The 25,321-nt window shown below is 43.7% G+C and overlaps 1 long non-coding RNA gene across 1 annotated transcript in view; it reads right to left on the bottom strand.

Annotated features, from left to right (window-relative positions):
• The window catches only part of LOC112923672 (uncharacterized), a 68,192-nt gene that overhangs the window by 12,226 nt on the left and 30,645 nt on the right, over positions 1-25,321 (bottom strand). Inside the window, exons 4-5 of the long non-coding RNA XR_011999877.1 lie at positions 23,810-24,104; positions 8,536-8,703 (exon numbers count right to left, since the gene is read on the bottom strand). This is a non-coding gene — a long non-coding RNA (uncharacterized lncRNA). The remainder of the gene's footprint in view (positions 1-8,535; positions 8,704-23,809; positions 24,105-25,321) is intronic.

The raw sequence follows: 25,321 nt of genomic DNA, 5'->3' as shown, positions 1-25,321 counted from the left end.
TGCATGATTTGTGTGTACACAGAGATTTCAACTTTGGATGGGAGCCTGGCTGAGAATGAACTCCAAGTCTCCATGTCTCTAGTGGTTGTCTTGCTCATTTTTCTTGTTAAGATCCTGTAGGAGCCAGCACTCATAAAATGCCCCTTGATATTATATACCATTATAACTTTGAAGGAACTACAAATACTCAGGGAATGTCAAAAGTGAAGTCTTCTTACCATATACCTAGTTATCCCTAGAATGAAATTTCAACTTGGTTGAGGAGAGAGTGTCCCAGCAAGTGTTACTTTTCAGAATGATTAAAGTCTCTGGGCCTATCTGGACTCATTCATTTTAACTATTCCATTTCCCAAGAATATCATCTCATTACTTTTTCAATGACCCAATATTTTCTGTACAAGTGAATGAGTCCAGAAAGTCATTTCAGCCATTGATTATTTTTGGTGACCTTCTGATCTGTTCTGAATCCCTTTTCTTTTAATTTCCATTTATGTCCTCCTGTCTTGTCATCTGTTCTGAGCTGAAAATAGTAACTTAGCTTGACCTTATTATCTACCATTTAAGATTTTATAGTCTTTGGTTAAATCTCATCTTAATAAGTGTTGCTAGGGTAGACTGTAGCTTTTTTTTTTTTTTTTGGCAGCTCTTTGCAGCTCAGATCTGTTACCACAGGATCAACTATACCGCCCTTTTATAAGTATGCCAAAATTTCACTTCATCTTTTTGATAAGAGCTGGCTTCAAAGTCAGCTTTACGAAGATAGACCTATTTGCTTAGAAACAAAAAACACTCCTACTTAGCCTTGAACTATCTCCCAAGTCTGTTTGTGAAAAAATTCAATTTACATGGGACTTAAAATGTCACTGGGCAGGGAACATACTAAGTGGTGTTAGTTAGATCTTAATGTGGCTGAAGTGATCAGCTCCTTTGCTAGGAGTACATTTTGATGTGCGAGAAGAGACAGGGCCATAGAATAACTCTGGGCACTTATTTGGCCAAACAGATTCTTTTAGAAAACGTTTATGGAATACCTGCATATGATTTGGCAGTAGGTTACGGAAATACACACCAAAAAGACACAATAGTTGACTTCAAGGACCCCCTGTGGAGGGGTGTGGGCCTGTCATTAGGAAACATAAGAAAACAGGGACACCTGGGTGGCTCAGTGGTTGAGCATCTGCCTTCAGCTCAAGGCATGATCCTGGGGTCTGGGATTGAATCCCACATTGGATTGAGGATTGGGTCCCATCCTTGCAGGGAGCCTGCTTTTCCCTCTGCCCATGTCTCTGCCTCTCTCTGTATCTCTCATGAATAAATAAGTAAGATCTTAAAAAAAAAAAAAAAAAAGAAAAAGAAAAAGAAAAAGAAAACATAGGCAAGTTTCAGAGCCTAGAAAACAAACTTCTTATTTCAAGAATAGGATCTGGGTGGCCCAAAATCATTTTTATACTAAGAAGTGGGGAGAATGAAGACAAAGTAGTAGAAAAGAATAATTTCCTCCAGCAATCTCAGATGATTTTTTCATTGAGGAATAACAGTTTCTTTAGGGTGTTTATTTTTTTATTTTTTTATTTTTCTATTTTAAGATTTACTTATTTTAAGGATGCCTGGGTAGCTCAGTCAGTTAAGCAACTGCCTTTGGCTTGGGTCATGATCCCCAATCAGGCTCTCTGCTCAGCAGGGGGCCTGCTTCTCCCTCTTCTGTCTGCCACTCCTACTGCTTATGCTATCTCTCTGTCAAGTAAATAGATAAAATCTTAAAAAAAAGAGATAAGATTTATTAGAGAGAGAGAGAGAACAAGAGCAAACATGGGCTAGGGGGAGGGGCAGGGGAAGAAGGTGAGGGACTCTCAAACTGACTCCCCACTGAGCATGGAGCTGACATGGGGCTCTATCTCACGACCCTGACATCATGATCTGAGCCAAAACTCAAGAGTTGGAGGCTTAGGGCAGCCCCAGTAGCCCAGCGGATTAGCGTCACCTTCAGCCCAGGGTGTGATCCTGGAGACCTGGGATCAAGTCGCAAGTCAGGCTCCCTGCATGGAGCCTGCTTCTCCCTCTGCCTGTGTTTCTGCCTCTCACTCTCTCTGTGTCTGTCATGAATAAATAAATAAAATCTTAAAAAAAAAAAAAAAAGAGTTGGAGGCTTAAATGACTGTGCTACCCCGGTGCCCCCAGATTTTTAATTATCTTTCTATTATGTCCTTTCTGATTGGGCATTACTCAAAACCCATGCAGTCTTTTGAGGTTTGGCCAGGACTTCTGATATCCTCGAGGCCTGTCTTTGTTGGCAAATCCAGTTTAAGAGGCAGCAAATCAGCAGGAAAGGAAAAGACTCCCCTTTCTTCATTGCTAAAGCTCTCCTCCTTCTTCTCTGTGTCACCAAGTCCTCTTCATGTTGCCAGGCCCAGTTTACATTCCACCTTCCCTGTGATACCTTCTCTGAATGCCCAGCTGGACGTGAGCTCTGCTTAGCTAGAGTGCATTCAAGCATCATTCTCCAGCACTCTCCTGTTGTGCATGGCACTCACTGGCTGGCATGGAGAGCTATCCCTTCCTATTTAGGGTGGAGTTTGGCCACAATCATGTCACCATCATTACTCTCAGAGGAAGAGAGTACCAGGCGAAGATGCTGAGGATCTCATAAAGGACAACATTCAGACCAGCCCTCCCTTAAGGGCTTATAATCTGGTACAGCTCCCTTTAAATGAGATTGGCTGATATTAACTGAGATCTATGAATTCAATGAGAACTTTAAAAAATTGTGTTTTTCTTTTAATACTAATAAAGTATTTTTATCAACTATAAGGACTGAAATTCTATTTTGCAATGATAATTTGCTACTGGTAGATATTTCAAAGAATAAGAATGAAGTTTAAATTGAGGTTTTATAGATAACCTCTGGGGTCAAGAGACTATTATTTCTCTGAAAGAAGTCCTCGTATTACTCAAATTTGAGGGACATTTGTTTCATTCATTCATCATTCATTTACTCAATAAGCATTTATTGTATGACCAAGTGTTATATGCCACACACTGTGTCAGACACATGAGCAAGTGGTCAGGACATGTTCTATGCTCCAGAATCCTAAGTGCCACTACTGACTTATCAAGTAGCACCTTCCACATGGGTCAAGCCATTCTCTAAGCTTTGCTTTCTCCATCAATAAAACAAAGATAAGAGTATTTTATCTATTTCTGTCCCTACAGAGGTGTAGAAAAAGACCCTGGGATTAAAAAAACTCTACAAAGAATTAGTTGTATCCAAACTTGGCGTTTCCAAGTCAGCTACAAGTGCTAAATCCACATTTCTTCCTACCTCCCACTAGTCTCAGTGGGAGGGATCTGGGACCCATGGAAGGTCTCGACCAGCTCTAGCAGAAGTGGGTTCTACATTGCAGAGCAGATTTTTCACAAGAGCTATTTTCAGATTTGTTTACGCTGTCACTGACCTCCAATTTCACATTTCACAAACTCCCATGGGGCCGAGGAGTTACTCCCTAGGAATCTTCTCTGGTTAGCAGGAACTCAAGGGCAGCGTGCTGATGGGTCTGATGTTTAAAGGACAATCTGTCACAAAGCTAAGGGGCTTATTACTCATTCTAACACTGAACACTAAATAAACACCAGACTAGATGGAGACATAACCTGGGACCTTTTTACACAGAGCTAATATGAATAGCCATTAAAGTAGCACATTTGCCAATTCACACCCACTGAATCATTTCTTGTTAAAAAATGCCTAACTAGGGCAGCCCTGGTGGCTCAGCGGTTTAGCGCTGCCTTCACCCAGGGCATGATCCTGGAGACAGGGGATCAAGTCCCACGTCAGGCTCCCTGCATGAGCCTGCTTCTCCCTCTGCCTGTGTATCTGACTCTCTCTCTCTGTGTCTCTCATGAATAAATAAATAAAATCTTTAAAAAAATGCCTATTCAGTATTGAGTTGCAATGCAGTCATCAAGGACTACAGCATGACACTTAAACATGTCTAAGTAAATCTCTAACAGGGCCACTACCCTGCTAGCCCACTACTACTGGAGTTGTAGGTAGGATGAACTTTGCATTAAAGGGATAAATTCCCTTTTAAATATTTTAACAGACAGATGTAGATATAGGATCATTCACTCTAGTTTTTTAAGTTTATCTGATCCCAAGCATCATAACCAGCAGCTTCCAAAGCTTCCATGCCTGGAGCCAGACTCCATGAGTAACTAAAATAATGCATTTGTGGACACTGTAGGATATACTGTGTGGTCCTATCAGTGGCTGCTGTGTGTGGAGCAAGAACTGCTAGGGACTTTGGGTGGGAGTGGAGGGCATGATACCTTTATTCATTTAACCAACATTTACTGAGTATCTACTTTGTGCCAGACATCACACTACATGCCAGAGAAACAAAGGTAGATAAGACACAGTCCCTACCTTGTAGATGCTTATAGTCCAGGTGGAGATACTGACAAGTGAAAGAGGCAATTGTAATAAAGAGCAGAGTGATACAAGCTGTTTGACCCCGTCTTGGAGGTCAGAAAAGGCTTGTTGGAGCACAGGTGCTCAAACTGAGACCCTGAGGATGTATCAGAGTTAATAGGTCAATTTGAGGGAATGGTAAAGTGTGCAAGTTCCAAGGTGTGGACAGCATGTCAGTTTGGAAACTTATTTTATCTTTATTGTTTGAAAGATTTATTTACTTATTTGAGAGAGAGAGAGAGAGAGAGAGAAAGAGTGTCAAGCAGACTCCCTGCTGGATGAGGAGCCTGATGTGGAGCTTGATCCCACAACCCTGAGATCATGACCTGAGGCAAAGCCAAGAGTCAGATGCTTAACCAACTGAGCCACCCAGGGGCCTCTGGAAACTTATTTTATTTTATTTTTTAATTTAAAGATTTTCTTTATTTATTCATGATAGTCACACAGAGAGAGACAGAGAGGCAGAGACACAGGCAGAGGGAGAAGCAGGCTCCATGCAGGGAGCCTGATGTGGGATTCGATCCCAGGTCTCCAGGATCGTGCCCCGGGCCAAAGGCAGGCGCCAAACCACTGCGCCACCCAGGGATTCCTGTAAACTTATTTTAAATTGGCTGGTCAGAGTACAAGATGGTAGGATAAGAAATAAGACAGGAGAGATGAAATCCTTGATTATATTGCCTCCTAGTTATTGTTCCCTGCACTCCTTCCTCAAAAAAGACATAGCAGGTATATTTGTGTGTGTTCACGGCAATAAAGAAAAACAAAAAACAAAACCTCAAGTAAACTTTTCAATTGAAATGTTTAGTTTCCTTGATTGGAGGCTATTTAGAAGTGAAGTGATGATCTCTTTGCTTGCTCCAAGTCAGGTTGGGGAAAACATCACCTGTGAGGCTAGTTATCACAGGGGCTGTGACCCGGTATTTGCCAAGCTTCCAAATTTTCAACTGAAAATTCAGTTTTTAAGAAAGAAAATTATCCGGGACTTTCTATATAGAAACAGAAGGAACTATGCTGGAGAGAAGCTAAGAGCAAGTCTCATATGTGAATGGCAAGAACATTGGGAGGGATGATGATGATGATGCAGATGGGCCTGAATTCCAACCTGAGGCCAAGGGTGGGTGTGAATGTGAGTGTAAGGCCTCTTGGCAAAGAAATGATTAGCGAGGAGGCTTTACTGTACAAATATTATAAACAAAACATTACATTCTATTTTCTTTTTCTCTGATTAGAAAAGATACATGTTCAGTACAGATGATTTAGGAAAATATAGAGAAAAGGAAAGATTACCTAGAATTTTCATCCAGAGGCAACCTTATTGATAACAGTAAGTGCATTTATGTTTGGTCACATATGTAGACATGTTTTAAGAATAAAATTGGGAACCATATACCTTATATACTGTTTTCTGACTTGCTTTTTCACCTCAAGTGTTAATATTAGGAACATTGCATATACCTTTGTGTATACTTCGATGGCATGATATGTAGTGGATGTATGGTATTAGGTTATAAATATATACTATCTGATCAATTAATGAATTTTTGGGCTTTCAGGCTATTTCCAAATTTGGAGTCTTATTTATTATCTTGTGATGAATATCCTTTTTATTAATCTTTCTATGCATTCCTCGCCTGTAAGACAGGACTGGAAGCAGAGTTACTGGATCAAAGAATGTGGCTTTAAAAAACTTTTATTACTAAATGATTATCCAGAAAGTTCATGCCACATGGCATGTTCAGCCAGGTGCAAGAGAATCCTCAGCAACGCTGCACATTATTAAAGTTTGTTTCACCAGTTTATTTCTGTTAGAAATAACATGCCGTGATGGGTCTCTGCACTGGGTATTAGGATCTAGGATTTGAGGTCTAAAGATTCCAGACCTTACTTTTTTATAACACCCTAAGTGCTAGATGTGAAAGTGCTTTGTTAACTCTATGAGACACATATATACCAGGATATTACTGTGGTTGTCATGTCCAGCTGAGTTGGGTTGAGTGAAGCTGCTGCTGAGATGCAGTCTGGTGTAGTAGAAAGAGTACTGACTTTGTACCAAGTCCTTGCTCCAGTATTTACTGGGTGTGTAACTGCAAGTCAGCTTAAAATGCTATTAAAGACTAGGTAGCTTAAATGATACATTGATTTCTTGTAGTTCTAGAGGCTGGGAGATTCAAGGTCAAGGTGCTGGGCTGATCAGTTCCTAGTGAGAGCTCTCTTCTTGTTTCGTGCTGTGTCCTCATGTGGCTGTCCCCTAGCTCTTCTTGTGAGGGTACCAATCCCATTCGTGAGGGCTCCACCCTTATTCCCTTATAAAGGTCTCACCTCCCACTATCATCACATTGGGGGTTAAGTGCTTCAACATATGAATTTTGGGGGGGACACACAAGCATTTATTTTATTTTTTTTCACACAAGCATTTAATCCATACTAGTAGACTTGGGCAATTTATTTAACACCCAGAGGCTAAGTTCCTTCTTTTGTAAACTGGGAGAAATAATGCACAGTTTTTATATAAACTACATTATATAATGTGTGTATATGTAATAAATACTCAATCAAGGAGAGTTATCAGCCCTAATTACCAAGAGATAATCACTTTTTTATGTTTCTGGATATTACTTAGAGGGATCATCTATTTATTTAAAGATTTTATTTATTCATTGATGAGAGACACAGAGAGAGAGAGAGAGAGGCAGAGACACAGGCAGAGATAGAAGCAGGCTTCATGCAGGGAGCCTGATGTGGGACTCAATCCTGAGACTCCAGGATCACGCCCTGGGCCGAAGGTGGTGCTAAACCGTTGAGCCACCCAGGGATTCCAGGGATCATCTATTTAGAAACTAAAGTGGAGTTCACCTCTGCACAAAGCCCTTAAAAATTATTGAAAAGTGTATACACACACACACAGCTGATATAAGAACAATAATGGGGAAAAGGATTTCAGCCTATGTTGACAGGTATACTGTTTTAGGTTCCTGGACCCAATCCCTGTGTGTGTGTATATGTGTGTGGGGTGGGGTGAGGGGGCAAGAGACCTCCCACAGAACACCAAGAAATTGCTAAACATCAGGAGGGTGTCCAATACTTCAGCTTAATTCCAACACTGTCTAGCTGGAGATAGCATCAGATTCCACAAGTTAAGGAGTCTGTCCTGTAAGTCTGTCAGCCCCCGCTGTCCTCCCAGGTGGGGGAGATGGTCAGATGACAGACACACATGCAGGTTATTACCTGTACTTCTGACTGGCTATAAATTGGAGGTTCCTATGACCTCCTCTTTGTGTTTGATTAATTTGGTAGAGTGGCTCACAGAACTCAGAGAAATATTTTACTTCCTAGATGACTGTTTTATTATAAAAGGAACTGCCAGATGGAAGAGATCCATAGGGCAGCATGTGGGGAAGAGGTGTGGAACTTCCATTCTTCCTGAATCTCCACCTCTCCACCAACCTGGAAGCTCTCCAAACCCTATCCTTTTGGGGGTTTATGCAGGCTTCATTACACAGGCATAATTGATTAACTCATTGGCCACTGGGGATTGAGCCAAGCTCCAGTACTTCTCTCCCAGACTAAAGATTCCAACCCTCTCATCACCAGGTGGGTTCCTCTGCCAGCCAGGCCTCATCCTCAGGTGGCCTAGGGGCATCTAAAAGCCACCACATTGGCATGAAAAAAGAAGCCTTGATCACTCTTATTACTTACGGAATTCCTAGGGTTTTAGAAGCTCTGTGCCAGAAACGGAAGGAAGACCAAGTATGTATTTCTTATAAGTCTTTCTTATATTATCAACATCATTTCTCCAACAACTCCTGTTTTTTGCTCTCTTATTTTTTTAAAGACACAGAAATCTAGAAGAAGAAATCTAGAACTCTGAGGGTTCACCATCCTTGGTGAACACTGGTCACAGGCACACAAAACAACATGATTTCTGTTTCTGCATTCATTTTCATACTCGTTTTCAATGACTCTTGTTGAAAAGTTCCTTCCTAGAACTTCCTTTGGGGCTTACCTCTGACCTGATTCAAAGCTCTATGTCCAGACTCTCTCCCTTCCCCCTTTTCCTGTCCACTCACCTGCTGCCACTTCTCCTTCCTTTCCAGACTCCTCAGCCTCAGCACAGCTGATTCCAGAAACATTTTTCCTCTTTACGTCTCTGCTCCACAGGCTGTCCTCTTCCCCTCATCATTTCTCATTTCTCACCGTGAAAATCTCTCCTTTCTCTCTTTATGGCTTCCTGAGACCTGAAAATAGAAGTAATTTAAATTTGGCAATTATGACGACAATGAAACACCTTTTGTGAAAAGTAGAGTTTAAAATGCAGGAGTTTGCTGCTCTGGAAACCTAGCTCTCTCTCTGCCTTTATTCTGCGGATACCCCTGCAGTGGTGTTCTAAGGTCACCCCGATCCACTTGCTGAAACCTGAAAGGCTAAGAAATGACTACCACATGCAGGCAGGTGACCTCCACTTGCAGGGGTGAGGGTGGGGTCGACCAGAGGTACCAGGTTCAGGTTCAGCCTAGCCTCTTCTACCTCAAATGAGCTTCCCGACCCTCCTGTGGAATCTTTGCCCTCCCACACTCCACACCCTGCACCTGGACTGTTCCGTGTTCCAGTCATATGCTGGCATCAGGTAGCTGGAATCATGGAGTGGGGGGTAGGGGGTATAATTTCTTCTCTGCCAATGACTAGATGAGTCACCTCCTGTGGGCTGTTCGTGGCAACCTTTTCCTCCATCCTTGAAGTTGGCCCTTCTGAAGACTTCACCTCCTCTGTTATGAAGTGCCTTGAGCTCTCCAAAAATCAGCAGCAAATGTATTAGTGCATATTAACATCCCACTTTCCTGGCACATGACTAGGCTAACACTTAAACAACCAGCTCCAAATCTGCTAAAATCTGGTTTCAGGAGGAGGACATGGGAAGCATGTAATGTGGAGCCCATCTCCCGACAGGTGCCATCTGTTCTCATTAGAGCGATCTAGCAGCTTCAGCTTGGGAGGGAGGGGCCTCCAGGTGCTCAGAAGGCAGTCTGCTCGTGTGTTATCCTTTCAAAGACTTTGCTTTTATGTTTGGTTTAGTTTTTGTTTTTGTCTGGCAGGCTGAGAGCCTGTCCTACATTCCAAGAGAATAACTGCTCCAACATTGTAAGAAATTAAGTCCCTTGGAAAAAAAAATCTTGAGTGGGCTTGTAATGGCTCCTTGACCACATGCTCTGCTATTCAATTTATAACAGAGAAATATTACAGAAGTTGGGATCCAAAGTTGGTGTGTGTGAGCCATTGCTTGAAAAGGGATGGATGCTTCTTGGGGATGGTGATCCTTCCCCCAAGCCCCCCCCTCCTCCCGCCGCCAGCATTTATTCAGTCTGGAGAGATTCGGTCTGCCAGGCTCCCACTCCTACATTCCAGGGAGAGCTAGGCCCATTCATTGTCCTCTACATGCAGAAAGTGATAATAATTCCTCGGAGACCTAACTGGGCTCAGGGGTATGTGATTAAAGCCCTGCTGGTGACTGGAACTGCCTTTTATGCGTCTGTGTGGGGTTATCCATTTCGCAGGTGTTTTCTATTGCCAGCCTGTGGGGATGCCCACTGAGTCAAAAATATATTTCCATGAGGATAGGCCTTTTGGAGGTGTCTTATATCACATTTTGGGAAAAGCATGGGAAATAAGAGCATTTGGCCTTAAATTTGAAATGATTCTTTCCCAGATTTTATATTAAAGACTTTGTCTGCAAGATTGATCTGAAGACTAAAGCACGACTCCAAGTCTCCAGCATATCTTCCCCCTCTCTTGGGGTCTCCTTCCTGCCTGTTCCCTACATCTTTTCCCAAGCTGCTGTTCTGCTTCCCATCAAGTGCTTGGTTTGTGTATCATGTCAGCTCATTCCTGTTAAAAAGTTAGCCAATGTTCAGATATCCTCATGGGTGGATATTTGCATTTTAATAGGTAGCTTGAATATGGAAGAGCTTCAGACTAAAGCAGTGAATCCTCACTGGGAAGAGAGGCAATTTTGGATGGGGTGAGGGTGTGTGAGATCTGAAACATTATCAAATCCTACTGTGTAAGTCCTAAGATGTGTTGATGTAGCCTCTAAGCAGAAGTGAGACTGAATGAAAGGTGTTTCTTTCTGTTCCCAACCCTGGGAGCAAATAGGGGCCTGCTGTGGGAGTACAGTCAGCAGTGACCATGGTACTGTGTGTTCAGATTTAGCAAATAAAAGTACAAGGTGCCCAGCTAAATTTGCATGTCCAATAAACAATGAATACTTTTTTAGCATGAATATATCTCATGTGATATTTGGGACATATTTATGCAAAAAATTCTTGTGTATCTGAATTCAGATTTAACTGAGTGACCTGTATTTTATTTGGCAGCCTGCTAACCACACTAGCCTGTTGTTAAAAACTAATTTCTAAAAGAGATAAAATTATAACTCATATATAAACAAAAAACAAACGTGTCAAAGAATTTTTTTTTTTTAGGAGGGGGTGTGAGGGACAGAGGGAGAGGGAGAGAGAGAGAATCTTAAGCAGGCTCCATGCCCAGTAGAGAGCCCAACACGGGGCTACATTGTACAACCCTGAGATGATGACCTGAACTGAAATCAAGAGTTGGATGCCTGGGGCACCTGATTGGTACAGTTGGTTAAGTCTCTGACTCTTGGTTCCAGCTCAGGTTTTGATCTTAGGGTCCTGAGATGGAGTCCCTCTTTGATCTCCATGCTCAGTACTGCTCAGTGAGGAGTCTGCTTAAGACTTGCACTCCCCCCCCCCCCAAAAAAAAAAAAAAAAAGACTTGCACTCCCTAAAATAATCTTTTTTTTTAAAAAAAGAGTTGGAGGCGGGAGGGGCAAGATGGCAGAAGAGTAGGGTCTCCAAGTCACCTGTCCTCAACAAATTACCTAGAAAACCTTCCAATCATCCTGAAAATCTACGAATTCGGCCTGAGATTTAAAGAGAGACCAGCTGGAACGCTACAGTGAGAAGAGTTCGCGCTTCTATCAGGTAGGAAGACGGGGAAAAAGAAATAAAGACACAAAAGACCTCCGAGGGGGAGGGGCCCTGCGAGGAGCCAGGCTGAGGCCGGGGCGAGTGTCCCCAGGACAGGAGAGCCCCGGCCCGGAGGAGCAGGAGCTGCACCAACCCTCCCGGGCGGAAAGGCCTCCCGGGGAATTGGAGCAGGACCCAGGAGGGCGGGGACGCCCTCGGGCTCCCTGGGACAGTAACAGAGGAACTGCGCCCCGGGAGATGCGCCGAGCTCCCTAAGGGCTGCAGCTTTCGGCGGGACCTGGAGCAGCTCGGAGGGGCTCGGGCTGCGGCTCCGCGGAGGGGGCTGTGGGGCTCCGGGGGCAGCGCGGCGGCGGCGGCGGCTTGGGCAGAGGAAGAAGCTCCGCGCGGAGGGGGTGGCGCGGCTCCGGGAACAGCTCGGCGGCGGCTCCGCGGAGGGGGCTGCGGGGCGGGAGCGCGAATCCAACAGCGCAGGCCCCGGAGCACAGGGCCCGGGACACAGCCCAGGATCCGGCCTACCCCGGGACAGGCAGAGGCCGGGAGGGCCCAGGACAGCAAGGACGCTCCTGCCTGGAACTGAGCAGATCAGCGGCCCCGCCCCGGAGCCCCCAGGCCCTGCAGACGGAGAGCCCCGGAGCTACTGCGGGAGCTGACTCCAGGGTCCCAGAGCTGCCCCCACCACTGTGGCTTCCTCACGGGGTGAACAACCCCCACTGAGCCCTGCACCAGGCAGGGGCAGAGCAGCTCCCCCAAGTGCTCACACCTGAGAATCAGCACAGCAGGCCCCTCCCCCAGAAGACCAGCGACACGGACCAGTTCCAAGGGAAGTCAAGGGACTTAAAGTATACAGAATCGGAAGATACTCCCCCGTGTGTTTTTTTTTTTTTTTGTGCTTTTTTTCTTTCTTTCTTCTTGATTTCTGATTGCTTCCCCCACCCCCCCCTTTTTTTCTTTTTTCTCCTTTCTTTTTCTTTCTCTTTTTCTTCTCTTTTCCCCCTTTTTTCTTCTTCTTTATCTTTTTTCTTTTTCTCTTTTCTTTCCTTCTCTCTTTCTCCTTTTCCCAGTACAACTTGTTTTTGGCCACTCTGCACTGAGCAAAATGACTAGAAGGAAAACCTCACCTCAAAAAAAAGAATCAGAAACAGCCCTCTCTCCCACAGAGTTACAAAATATGGATTACAGTTCAATGTCAGAAAGCCAATTCAGAAGCACTATTATACAGCTACTGGTGGCTCTAGAAAGAACCATAAAGGACTCGAGACTTCATGACTGGAGAATTTAGATCCAATCAGGCAGAAATTAAAAATCAATTAAATGAGATGCAATCCAAGCTAGAAGTCCTAAGGACGAGGCTTAACGAGGTGGAAGAACGAGTGAGTGACATAGAAGACAAGTTGATGGCAAAGAGGGAAACTGAGGAAAAAAGAGACAAACAATTAAAAGACCATGAGGATAGATTAAGGGAAATAAATGACAGCCTGAGGAAGAAAAACCTACGTTTAATTGGGGTTCCCGAGGACGCCGAAAGGGCCAGAGGGCCAGAATATGTATTTGAACAAATCCTAGCTGAAAACTTTCCGAATCTGGGAAGGGAAACAGACATTCAGATCCAGGAAATAGAGAGATCCCCCCCTAAAATCAATAAAAACCTTTCAACACCTTGACATTTAATAGTGAAGCTTGCAAATTCCAAAGATAAGGAGAAGATCCTTAAAGCAGCAAGAGAAAAAAAGTCCCTGACTTTTATGGGGAGGAATATTAGGGTAACAGCAGACCTCTCCACAGAGACCTGGCAGGCCAGAAAGGGCTGGCAGGATATATTCAGGGTCCTAAATGAAAAGAACATGCAACCAAGAATACTTTACCCAGCAAGGCTTTCATTCAAAATGGAAGGAGAGATAAAGAGTTTCCAAGACAGGCAGGAACTGAAAGAATATGTGACCTCCAAACCAGCTCTGCAAGAAATTTTAAGGGGGACTCTTAAAATTCCCCTTTAAGAAGAAGTTCAGTGGAACAATCCACAAAAACAAGGACTGAATAGATATGATGACACTAAACTCATATCTGTCAATAGTAACTCTGAACGTGAATGGGCTTAATGACCCCATCAAAAGGCGCAGGGTTTCAGACTGGATAAAAAAGCAGGACCCATCTATTTGCTGTCTACAAGAGACTCATTTTAGACAGAAGGACACCTACAACCTGAAAATAAAAGGTTGGAGAACCATTTACCATTCAAATGGTCCTCAAAAGAAAGCAGGGGTTGCCATCCTTATATCAGATAAATTAAAATTTACCCCGAAGACTATAGTGAGAGATGAAGAGGGACACTATCTCATACTCAAAGGATCTATCCAACAAGAGGACTTAACAATCCTCAATATATATGCCCCGAATGTGGGAGCTGCCAAATATTTAAACCAGTTAATAACCAAACTGAAGAAATACTTTGATAATAATACACTTATACTTGGTGACTTCAATCTAGCTCTCTCTATACTAGATAGGTCTTCTAAGCACAACATCTCCAAAGAAACGAGAGCTTTAAATGATACACTGGATCAGAGGGATTTCACAGATATCTACAGAACTTTACATCCAAACTCAACTGAATACACATTCTTCTCAAGTGCACATGGAACTTTCTCCAGAATAGACCACATACTGGGTCACAAATCGGGTCTGAACCAATACCAAAAGATCGGGATAGTCCCCTGTATATTCTCAGACCATAATGCCTTGAAATTAGAACTTAATCACAACAAGAAGTTTGGAAGGACCACAAACACGGGGAGGTTAAGGACCATCCTGCTAAAAAATGAAAAGGTCAACCAGGAAATTAAGGAAGAATTAAAAAGATTCATGGAAACTAATGAGAATGAAGATACAACCGTTCAAAATCTTTGGGATGCAGCAAAAGCAGTCCTGAGGGGGAAATACATCGCAATACAAGCATCCATTCAAAAACTGGAAAGAACTCAAATTCAAAAGCTCACCTTACACATAAAGGAACTAGAGAAAAAGCAACAAATAGACCCCACCCCCAGCAGAAGAAGACAGTTAATTAAAATTCGAGCAGAACTAAATGATATCGAGACCAAAATAACTGTGGAACAGATCAACAGAACCAGGAGTTGGTTCTTTGAACGAATTAATAAGATAGATAAACCATTAGCCAACCTTATTAAAAAGAAGAGAGAGAAGACTCAAATAATAAAATCATGAATGAGAAAGGAGAGATCACTACCAACACCAAAGAAATACAAACGATTTTAAAAACATATTATGAACAGCTGTACGCCAATAAATTAGGAAATCTAGAAGAAATGGAGGCATTCCTGGAAAGCCACAAACTACCAAAACTGGAGCAGGAAGAAACAGAAAACCTGAACAGGCCAATAACCAGGGAGGAAATTGAAGCAGTCATCAAAAACCTCCCAAGACACAAGAGTCCAGGGCCAGATGGCTTCCCAGGGGAATTCTATCAAACGTTTAAAGAAGAAATCATACCTATTCTACTAAAGCTGTTTGGAAAGATAGAAAGAGATGGAGTACTTCCAAATTCGTTCTATGAGGCCAGCATCACCTTAATTCCGAAACCAGACAAAGACCCCACCAAAAAGGAGAATTACAGACCAATATTCCTGATGAACATGGATGCAAAAATTCTCAACAAGATACTAGCCAATAGGATCCAACAGCACATTAAGAAAATTATTCACCATGACCAAGTAGGATTTATCCCCAGGACACAAGGCTGGTTCAACACTCGTAAAACCATCAATGTGATTCATCATATCAGCAAGAGAAAAACCAAGAACCATATGATCCTCTCATTAGATGCAGAGAAAGCATTTGACGAAATACAGCATCCATTCCTGATCAAAACCCTTCAGAGTGTAGGGATAGAGGGAACTTTCCTCGACATCTTAAAAGCCATTTACGAAAAGCCCACAGCAAATATCATTCTCAATGGGGAAGCACTGGGAGCCTTTACCCTAAGATCAGGAACAAGACAGGGATGTCCACTCTCACCACTGCTGTTCAACATAGTTCTGGAAGTCCTCGCCTCAGCAATCAGACAACAAAAAGACATTAAAGGCATTCAAATTGGCATAGAAGAAGTCAAACTCTCCCTCTTCGCTGATGACATGATACTCTACATAGAAAACCCAAAAGACTCCACCCCAAGATTGCTAGAACTCATACAGCAATTTGGTAGCGTGGCAGGATACAAAATCAATGCCCAGAAATCTATGGCATTTCTATATACTAACAATGAGACTGAAGAAAGAGAAATTAAGGAGTCAGTCCCATTTACAATTGCACCCAAAAGCATAAGATACCTAGGAATAAACCTAACCAAAGAGGTAAAAGATCTATACCCTAAAAACTATAGAACACTTCTGAAAGAAATTGAGGAAGACACAAAGAGATGGAAAAATATTCCATGCTCATGGATTGGCAGAATTAATATTGTAAAAATGTCAATGTTACCCAGGGCAATTTACACATTTAATGCAATCCCTATCAAAATACCATGGACTTTCATTAGAGAGTTAGAACAAATTATTTTAAGATTTGTGTGGAATCAGAAAAGACCCCGAATAGCCAGGGGAATTTTAAAAAAGAAAACCATATCTGGGGGCATCACAATGCCAGATTTCAGGTTGTACTACAAAGCTGTGGTCATCAAGACAGTGTGGTACTGGCACAAAAACAGACACATAGATCAATGGAACAGAATAGAGAACCCAGAAGTGGATCCTGAAATGTATGGTCATCTAATATTCGATAAAGGAGGAAAGACTATCCATTGGAAGAAAGACAGTCTCTTCAATAAATGGTGCTGGGAAAATTGGACATCCACATGCAGAAGAATGAAACTGGACCACTCTCTTTCACCAGACACAAAGATTAACTCAAAATGGATGAAAGATCTAAATGTGAGACAAGAGTCCATCAAAATCATAGAAGAGAACACAGGCAACACCCTTTTTGAACTCGGCCACAGTAACTTCTTGCAAGATACATCCACAAAGGCAAAAGAAACAAAAGCAAAAATGAACTATTGGGACTTCATCAAGATAAGAAGCTTTTGCACAGCAAAGGATACAGTCAACAAAACTAAAAGACAACCTACAGAATGGGAGAAGATATTTGCAAATGACATATCAGATAAAGGGCTAGTTTCCAAAATCTATAAAGAACTTATTAAACTCAACACCAAAGAAACAAACAATCCAATCATGAAATGGGCAAAAGACATGAAGAGAAATCTCACAGAGGAAGACATGGACATGGCCAACATGCACATGAGAAAATGCTCTGCATCACTTGCCATCAGGGAAATACAAATCAAAACCACAATGAGATACCATCTCACACCAGTGAGAATGGGGAAAATTAACAAGGCAGGAAACAACAAATGTTGGAGAGGATGCGGAGAAAAGGGAACCCTCTTACACTGTTGGTGGGAATGTGAACTGGTGCAGCCACTCTGGAAAACTGTGTGGAGGTTCCTCAAAGAGTTAAAAATAGACCTGCCCTACGACCCAGCCATTGCACTGTTGGGGATTTACCCCAAAGATTCAGATGCAGTGAAACGTCGGGACACCTGCACCCCGATGTTTCTATCAGCAATGGCCACAATAGCCAATCTGTGGAAGGAGCCTCGGTGTCCATCGAAAGATGAATGGATAAAGAAGATGTGGTTTATGTATACAATGGAATATTACTCAGCAATTAGAAACGACAAATACCCACCATTTGCTTCAACGTGGATGGAACTGGAGGGTATTATGCTGAGTGAAATAAGTCAATCAGAGAAGGACAAACAGTGTATGTTCTCATTCATTTGGGGAATATAAATAATAGTGAAAGGGAATATAAAGGAAGGGAAAAGAAATGTTGGTAAATATCAGGAAGGGAGACAGAACATAAAGACTCCTAACTCGGGGAAACGATCTAGGGGTGGTGGAAGGGGAGGAGGGCGGGTGTTGGAGGGGAATGTGTGACGGGCACTGAGGTGGACACTTGACGGGATGAGCAGTGGGTGTTTTTCTGTATGTTGGTAAATTGAACACCAATAAAAATTAATTAAAAAAAAAAGAGTTGGACGTTTAACTGAACTGAGCCACCTAGGTGCCCCCATCAAAGTTTTTAAAAACTCATTGTTTAATGAAAGAACCAGTAGGAGGTCACAATTGGTTCAAAAGAGAATTCAGCACACACATAGAAGACACACACATATATACAATCAAGAAATGCTAAAATAGGGATGCTTGGGTGGCTCAGTGGTTTAGTGTAAGCTCAGGGTGTGATCCTAAGTCCAGGGATTGAGTCCCACATCGGGCTCCCTTCGAGGAGCCTGCTTCTTTCTCTCTCTCTCTCTCTGTCTCTGGCTCTCTCTCTGGTCTCTCAGGAATAAATGGAATAAAATCTAAAAAAAAAAAAAAAAAAAAGAGAAATGCTGAAATGAATTGGTTAACAGAGTTGAAGCTAGCCATATTCATAGAGCAATAATCAATTACACGTTGGGCAACATTAATTTGCATTTCTCTGGATAAGAGTCTGTTTTCTACAAACTACAAAACTCTCAGTTTTCTACAATTTGCGATAGTGATAAAGTAGGTCAAAGATAATGAAGGCACAGATAACTAGGAAAGGGTATGTTAGACTATCCAGTACTCACTTTTGCCTATTTTAAAGTCAGGGAAATTTTAAAAAAAAAAAGGGAAATTATAATTTTTCCTGACTGTGTCATGATCTTTCCTGTCTCCGGGCCTTTGCACATGATGGCTCCTTAGTAATCTTGTATTTGTCGATTATCTCAAAAATCATTACCTTTGAGAATCCCTCACTGACCCTCAATCTGGGTTAGATTCATGCTTCATAACATAGGAATATGCTTCTTTCATTAGAGCATTTATGTCAATTCTCAATTTATGCCTTTTACTGAGGTCTATAATTCCTTGCAGGATCTAGCCTCTGTTCTCAGCTTCCTCTTTAATAATTATGCTATAGTCATACTTTTCTCCTGTTACTTGATCATAACAAGTTTTCCCCTGCCACAGGGACTTTGCACCTACTGTTCTCTGTCTCTGGAATTCTTTTTTCTCTTGGCTTTTGCATGGGATGTTTCTTTTTCATCTCTCAGCCTGAATATCACAAAGGCCTATCCTGATCATCCTACCTAAAGATATTCCTCTCCCCACCCTTACTTTATATCCCAATGGAACCTTAGCACAGATCAGATTCCCCTCATAGGCTGGTTAAAACACAGATTGCTGGGTTCTATGCCCAGAGTTTTTGGTTCAGTAGGTCTAAGGATCTGTGCCTTAACAAGTTCTTGGGTGATGCTGATGCTGCTGGTTTGGCCACCACTCCTGGAGAAACAATGTTCTGATTATTTTTCTTTCAAAACATAACATTATTTTCCCCCTTTAACTGATTTGCTGTCCCTGCACAACTGAAAGCTCCACATGGGGAGGGCAGATTGACAACTTTATTCTTTGCTTTATTCCTGGTACCAAAGGTAGTGCCAGGTTTACAAAAGATGTTCGATAAATATTTGTTGAATGAACAAACCGTTTCCTCTCTTCTTGTTCTGTATCATTATGAAGAGTTTGTTCATCAAAGCACTACTGAATTCAGGTGCTGAGACCAAGCCAAAGGGATTGGCTTTTCTCTCAAAAGTAAGTTTGTGGAGCAGTGGTCTTGATAAACCACACCAATATCTGATCGGTAACTTGGATTAAAGACCAGTGTCTGTTGCAACCTGTACTGTCACATAAGCTTGCCCTCCTTTCTAGGGCCAATGTCACTAACCCACAGTTGGTTAGACATAGGGGCTTTGGGTACTGTTGGCAGGGTCCAGGCTGACCTGGGTTTTGCTAAGACCAGCGCTATGGTGAATATTCAGAAGACATGGACAGGTAAGGGTGGGGAAGGCCTTGTGTGTTGGCCTCAGGTGTGTCTCCCCTGATGAGGCAGTTTGGGAAAAATAAAAGAGCAGGGAGCAGGGGCTGTCCCTTCTTTAAGCTGGGCTATAGGTGGTGCTCTTACATCTTTAGCCTTGGTATCTTCTTAAATGTGTTAGGGTCCTTTGCCTTCTGGTTCTAACCCCTGGGCCTCCTGATGCCAATATTTTGTTCCAGAGCCCCCAGTCCAGGCCTTAGAGTCTAGCCTCAGGCCCTTCCTCCCCAGCAGCCCTGCAGGTTCTGGCTCATTCTTTTCTACTCTCTTCTGAATCATTCCTCTAGGCTTTCATCTCATCAGGTTATGTGGTACACTAATGGACCCTTGAAAGTGAGAGAGATAATACAGCATAGTGCTTGGTTCCTAAAAGTAAGTGCTTTGAGGTCAGCCCTAGATTCTAATCTTATTCCTGCTAGATACTGTGTGTCCTTGAGAAAGTCACTTAACCATTCTGTACTTCAGATTATGGGGATGACAACAGCATTAAATCATAGGGTTGTTGCAGGTATAAGAGATGATACTTTATTTTTTTTATTATTATTTTTAATTTATTTATGATAGTCACAGAGAGAGAGAGAGAGGCAGAGACACAGGCGGAGGGAGAAGCAGGCTCCATGCACCGGGAGCCTGATGTGGGATTCGATCCCGGGTCTCCAGGATCGCGCCCTGGGCCAAAGGCAGGCGCCAAACCGCTGCGCCACCCAGGGATCCCAAGAGATGATACTTTAGTTTAGTCTGTGCCTTGTAGCTACCAGGTTAATGGCCTAATACTCCTTTATGAAAATAGCTTTCCATTTTAATAACGGACTTTGGTAGACACATGGTGTTGACTGCAAGAGGCTTTGCAGGTCAGATGTTTGGGGACCTTCAGATGACAGCATGTGAGCAGATGCTCGTTCTGTGTGTGGGTCAAAGGAACCCTCTGCAGATCTCTCTGGGGGACAGAGCACTAGGTGACTTGGCCATTGGCTCTAGTCCTAAGAAAAAAGCCCTGGCAACTGAGAATAAGACAATAACAATGTTGTATTCAGGAGCATTGCTTTAAATAATCCTTCTCCTTAATAGCTTTGCCCCTGGCGTGTGACAGGTGTTTACATTATTAAGTAAAAGCATTTAAACAGCGACCTCCTTGGTATAAGGGTGAAGGAGATTAAAATCCAAGCAGTTCTCCAGCCATTTAAATCAATGAGACTTGTCAGATCTGTAACACATGAGCTACTTAGAGGGCGCAGGCACCTATTGTTTTTGAGGTTCAGCTAATATCTCTATATGCTAGTTCCTTCAAAACCTGGCCAGGCCCTGGGTTGCTCATTAAAGGCTGGTCTGACCACAGCTTCTCTGCCTCTAGAACCGGCATTATTTTATAGTTGACTAAATGTGTACCAAGTAGTTATGCTATTAGGGAAGATCAGAACTTAGGTTATTTCTGTTTAGAGAAATGACCTTTCAAGGAATCCCAATGCTCAAGTCCCTTAGCTAATCAGAAGCAAAGACCATGAATGCGATCTCCTCCTCTAGCAGGGGTTGCTAAACCAGGCTGCTTGGCCTCACCCAGTCTCCCTTTCTTGAGCTGTGTTCTCATCTTTAGCCACAGCACTGGCAACGTCATGTCCACCAGCATTATTGGGGAACCAAGTTTCTGAGACTTAAATTTTGTTTTTAAACTTCAGGCTATCACCATGCCCTGGAAATTTTTTTCCTAAAATTAGACTTTCAGTTTCTAAGGAATGTGAACACACATCCATGTATGTGTGCAGATGTGATGGAAAGAACGTGGTCCAGCCTAGTTCACAGCCATGGGTTTTATCTGACTTTGGGAGACACTGAGTCAATAAGAACACAATCAAGTGTGGCTCCAGAGCCCCAGATGAACTGCACAGATGCTATGTCATAAGCACATGACCAGGAGTGACTGTGCACATGCGGGATGCCTGGGGCAGGAGCCCTGTAAGGTGCTAGCCCAACCTTGGGCCCCTGTCTGTACCACCCCACAGTGGGCACACAGATGGGTGGTACATGCTTGCTGGCACACGTGCAACCTGGTGGGCCCTGGCAGACACATGCTCCTGTCCACTGAGGGTTGGGGCAAACCCACTGGATGACTTACAGCTGAGTCAGTATGGCCACAAAAGGAACTACAAGCAGGAAGGGTTACATGGTAGAGTTTATGGCCTCATGTGTGGCCTATCCTTGATCCCTGAAGGACTGCTCCAGCCTTGACTTTGGACGTGCAGTTCCAGCAGAGGGTGAGGAATTTCCTTTCTGGATGATCTGAAGGGCTTTTTTCCCAGGTGAGTGACTTGAAGAATGTTCTCTGCTTCAGAAGAAAACCTTCCTTCTACTCATAGCAGTGATGTAAGGCCACGGCCTCTGGTCTTTACAGAACTTCTTTGTCAAAATGTGACATCAAGGGCTCCACTGTGAAAACATATGTGCAGAGAAAACCTGGCTACTCAGCATCGGGACCAGCAGTGTGGGCACTGCGTTGGAGCTTCCTAGAAACGTAGCATCTCAGGGCCCCAGAGCAGCTAAAACAGAATATGTGTTTTAACAAGCTCCCCAGTGATTCGTGTGTATGCCAAAGCCTGAGAAGCGCTGATACTCACAAAAAAGGCCATCTCTTTTTGTCCACACATTTCTCTCCACCACAGGAAACACCTCCGTTGAAGCCTGGTCCAGGGAAGCTAGTCTTGTGACATCCCTGTCCCCTGGAGCTGAGGAGTCAATAGGGCCTCTGCGGGGTTTTTTTTCGGGGTTATGGGCTGGAACCTTCTGCTCAGAGCAAGGGGATAGTGAGGCCATGTCATGGGTTGGAGACCACTGCACAGATTAATTTGCTTCTTTCCAGAATCATGGTCAATACTGCCGACATTTCCTACCAATGGTATGTAGGCCTCCAGGGGGCCTGGAGCAAGACCACCACCATGGCAGCAGCCTCCTAGGAAAAGGCCCTAGTGAAGTAGAGGGAAGTCTCCCAGACAAGGTGACACCTACTCAGGTCAATTCTGTCAAAAGTGCAGTCACTGAAAACACCTCATGGATGTTCGATTGTTTGGTCAGTCTAGTCTCCACAGCTGTTCGGAGGCCATCGGTGAATGCTATCTGTGGTGCTAAAGGAATTCAGGTGTTTATTCACAGAGGCAGTAGAGATCCCTCTATCCTCCACCTGCTAGCCCTGACTGGGGTAAGTGATTTAACTTTCCCAACCTTAGTTTCTTTCTTTCCATTTTGTTTTTTAAGATTTTATTTATTCATGAGACACAGAGAGAGGCAGAGACTTAGGCAGATGGAGAAGCAAGCTCCCTGTGAGGAGCCCAATGTGGGACTTGATCCCAGGATCATGACCTAAGCCAAGGGCAGATGCTCAACCACTGAGCCACCCAACCATGCATTCAGATAATTTTAAAATTGATTATCTGAATGGTACTGATTTAATGGGCATATTGTAAATACTAAGCTCAGTATTCACTCTGTAATACTCAGATTTAGTCATATTCACAGGAGGTAAGAAATCTCAGTCACCTTATGGAAAGGGGATGAGAAAGGAAAAACCACAAAGAGAAAGCCTCTTCATTTTGCCAGAGCCCCAGATTCTAGCTCTAGGTCTGTCACTGTGGTCCCGAACAAGTGTAACTTCCTAGGGCTTGTAAGGAACTCTAGACGAAATACAAGTGAGCAGCAGGTGTGTCACAGTGCAGGTCAGGTGGAAGCCACAGAGTTAGCAGAGGAGAGACGTGTATATACTTGTGGCAAAATATCAGAAGATCCGGGGTATCAATAGCGTTGGAAAATAATACAATGGCTGATTCTTGGTGATGCATATTGTTGGGAAGGAGAACCCCAAAGCCAAATACCATGCTGTGTTTCATAAATACCATGTTTTGAAAAGTGGCATGCTCAGATGTATGCATGTGCCCCCTGCACTGGCCCCTCTGCTGCTCAACCTTACCTTTACATCCCGTGGTTGGTAGGGTGCCAGGGGCAGAAGAGGGCCCATTGCAGAGAGGATTCTCAAGAGCCACCAATAAGCTTGCCAAGTACATGTACTTCCTAAGGAATATTCATTCCTGCAGCTCAATTCCTGGGGCTTAAGTAAAGCAGTGTTTTCTACTGACAAATGATTTCAGAGGGGGAGATCTTATGACCTTGTAAATCTGGCATCATACATTTGAATATTTTATTCTGGAAGCTAACTGCTGAAAGCAAACGTTAAAACAAATGTTATCTTCCTCTCTTTTATCTCTGGGAGAAGCTAAAAATATGGAGAGGGGTTTTCATTTGGCAGAGCTGAGCTTCCACCTTCTCACTGCTATCCCTTTGATCTTCCATTCTCTGTGTTCAGGTTCCCCTTTGTACCTACCTGAACCATGTGAAACAAATCATCTTAATTACTTCAGGCCTGGCTTCTTCCTCCGGTGTTCTCTCTCTCTCTCTTTTTTTTTTGAAATTCCTGCGATGGTTACCAAATAAATCTGCACAGGGCTCTAGCCCTTGGAAAAAGCACGGAGGCACCTGCAGCAGCGCGAGGAATTTCAAAGTGAGTTAAAAGGCACAGGAGGAGAGGGAATTGAATGAACCTCTCTGGTTTTCAGCCTGTAGATGTAGCGCTGACTGTACTCCAAGTCCGTGATCATCACAGGGCACAGCTCTCACACCTTTGCTTGGAGAAGAGAGAATAATTAATGCTGGGTCCCCCTGGCGTGGTACCCAGAGCTCTGCTTCCATCGGCTGTGCCCCCCATACTGGAGGAACGCAGACCCTATGAGAAAGCCCAGGCAGAGAAAGGGGGAGGAGATGGTGGTGTACTCTCACCTGCTGGGGCTCCTGGGCTTAGCTAGTAGGAGGCCCCAAGCAAGGCCAGGGTAGCAGGAAGGCGGGCAACTCCAGGGACCTGTACCTGAGTTGGAGCTGGGTAGTGTGGGGCTACATTTTAAGCGGGCCATTCTGAATGAAGAGCCTCTGGCAGAGAGGTGCTGAGGCAGGCCAAGCTGTTGATCCTGTATGCTGGGGGGGGGGGGGGGGGCCTGCTCAGGGGGAGGTAATTAGGAGCAACGAGCTGAAACTGCGGAAAAGAAAATATAAGCTGCGCAGCACAAAAGCCTTCCTGATAGTGATGTCTATTAGCCCATGGCATCCTCTCCTGAGGGAAGTTGCGAAAGACCCATTACTGGAGGCATCTGAGGGGGCACACGTAACCCCCCAGGGCAGGGGGTAGTGGGCTCCTGGGAATGGCATTGCTCCTTCACAGGGCTGGGGCCCTACCAGAGTTGGCCTGAGGCAGATTGCTTGGGCTACCACCTCTCCCCCCACAACCCCTTCAGTTCTGTTGGAAGAGCCACAAGCTCTTTCAGCAGGATCATTTCACCTTGGAGTGACTTTTGCCTCTGCAAAAGGTAGGTACTGTGCATGCATATCTGCAAATACATGCAGAACACCCCACAGCACCTTGGGTATGGGATCCAATCAGGGAAATTTTGAAAACAAAATTTTCACTGGTTAGATGGTTTGCAAAATGTGTTTGAGGTGGATAGATTTACTCATCTAGCACACTTAATTTTACTTAAGTAAAATATGGTGATGAAACAGCTTTGTGTCTACCAAGTAGAAGGTGTCACTCCTCTACCCCCTCTCCCCAATGGCCCAATGTCCTGCAGGACTTTGGAGGTCACCCAAGTAGCCAGGAAGTGGATTTTCCTGAGACAACCATCTCTTTACTTGGTTCTAGTCACAAAACACAACAGTGTTAAGCTCCCCAGGTAGATGAAATGGTTAGACCTGCCCCCCACCCCCAGGCCCAGGCCCATGCTTTACACTCTCTTCCTTTATACCCTTCCTTCTCCTCCTTTAAAAGAGCTTCTGGCAGCTCCAGGCC

Source organism: Vulpes vulpes, chromosome 2, assembly GCF_048418805.1.
Source record: "Vulpes vulpes isolate BD-2025 chromosome 2, VulVul3, whole genome shotgun sequence".
Lineage (NCBI taxonomy): Eukaryota > Metazoa > Chordata > Mammalia > Carnivora > Canidae > Vulpes > Vulpes vulpes.
The sequence above is the reverse complement of the archived record's forward strand: the minus strand, read 5'-3'. Positions and strand labels throughout refer to the sequence as shown.